Source organism: Capricornis sumatraensis, chromosome 2, assembly GCF_032405125.1.
Source record: "Capricornis sumatraensis isolate serow.1 chromosome 2, serow.2, whole genome shotgun sequence".
Classification (NCBI taxonomy): domain Eukaryota; kingdom Metazoa; phylum Chordata; class Mammalia; order Artiodactyla; family Bovidae; genus Capricornis; species Capricornis sumatraensis.
In genome coordinates this window covers 151,346,926-151,348,485 of record NC_091070.1, presented here as the reverse complement: position 1 = coordinate 151,348,485, position 1,560 = coordinate 151,346,926, and the positions used below count along the sequence as shown (strand labels likewise).

The 1,560-nt window shown below is 41.2% G+C and overlaps 1 non-coding gene across 1 annotated transcript; it reads left to right on the top strand.

The window, feature by feature from the left end:
• Positions 1–758: 758 nt before the first annotated feature.
• Positions 759–861, top strand: LOC138074642 (U6 spliceosomal RNA). The gene has a single exon (XR_011144473.1). It is a non-coding gene; the product is annotated as a U6 spliceosomal RNA (small nuclear RNA).
• The last annotated feature ends 699 nt before the right edge of the window (positions 862–1,560 follow it).

Sequence of the window (1,560 nt, the reverse complement as noted above, 5' to 3'; positions counted from 1 at the left end):
CTGAAAATTCTCCAAGCCAGTCTTCAACAGTCCATGAACCGTGAACTTCCAGGTGTTCAAGCTGGATTTAGAAAAGGCAGAGGAACCAGAGATCAAATTGGTGACATCCATTGGATCATAGAAAAAGCAAGAGAATTCCAGAAAAACATCTGCTTTATTGATTACATCAAAGCCTTTGACTGTGTAGATCACAACAAACTGTGGAAAATTCTTCAAGAGATGGGAATACCAGACCTGCTTCCTGAGAAATCTGTATGCAGGTCAGGAAGCAACAGTTAGAACTGGACATGGGACAACAGACTGGTTCCAAATTGGGAAAGGAGTATGTCAAGGCAGTATACTGTCACCCTGCTTATTTAACTTATATGCAGAGTACATCATGAGAAACGCCGGGCTGGATGAAGCACAAGCTGAAATCAAGATTGCTGGGAGAAACATCAGTAACTTCAGATAGGCAGATGACACCACCCTTATGGCAGAAAGTGAAGAGGAACTGGTGAGCCTCTTGATGAAAATGAAAGAGAAAAGTGAAAAAACTGGCACAAAACTCAACATTGAAAAAAACTAAGATCATGGCATCTCATCCCATCACTTCATGGCACATAGATGGGGAAACAATGGAAATAGTGACAAACTTTCTTTTCTTGGGCTGCAGCATCACTGCAGATGGTGACTGCAGCCATGAAATTAACAGACACTTGGTCCTTGGAAGAACAGCTATGACCAACCTAGACAGCATATTAAAAAGCAGAGACACCTCGCTTCGGCAGCACATATACTAAAATTGGAACAATACAGAGAAGATTAGCATGGCCCCTGCGCAAGGATGACACACAAATTCGTGAAGTGTTCCATATTTTTTCACAGCAGGATCCTCTATGACCCACCTCCCAGAATACTGGAAATAAAAGCAAAAATAAACAAATGGGATCTAATTAAAATTAAAAGCTCTGCACAACAAAGGAAAGTACAAGCAAGGTGAAAAGACAGCCTTCTGAATGGGAGAAAATAATAGCAAATGAAGCAACTGACAACTAATCTCAAAAATATACAAGCAACTTATGCAGCTCAACTCCAGAAAAATAAACGACCCAATCAAAAAATGGGCCAAAGAACTAAATAGACATTTCTCCAAAGAAGACGTATGGATGGCTAACAAACACATGAAAAGATGCTGAACATCACTCATTATCAGAGAAATGCAAATCAAGACCACAATGAGGTACCATTTCACACCAGTCAGAATGGCTGCGATCCAAAAATCTGCAAGCAATAAATGCTGGAGAGGGTGTGGAGAAAAGGGAACCCTCTTACACTGTTGGTGGGAATGCAAACTAGTACAGCCACTGTGGAAAACAGTGTGGAGATTCCTTAAAAAACTGGAAATAGAACTGCCATATGACCCAGCAATCCCACTGCTGGGCATACACACTGAGGAAACCAGAATTGAAAGGGACACATGTACCCCAATGTTCATTGCAGCACTGTTTATAATAGCCAGGACATGGAAACAACCTAGATGTCCATCAGCAGATGAATGGATAAGAAAGCTGTGGTACA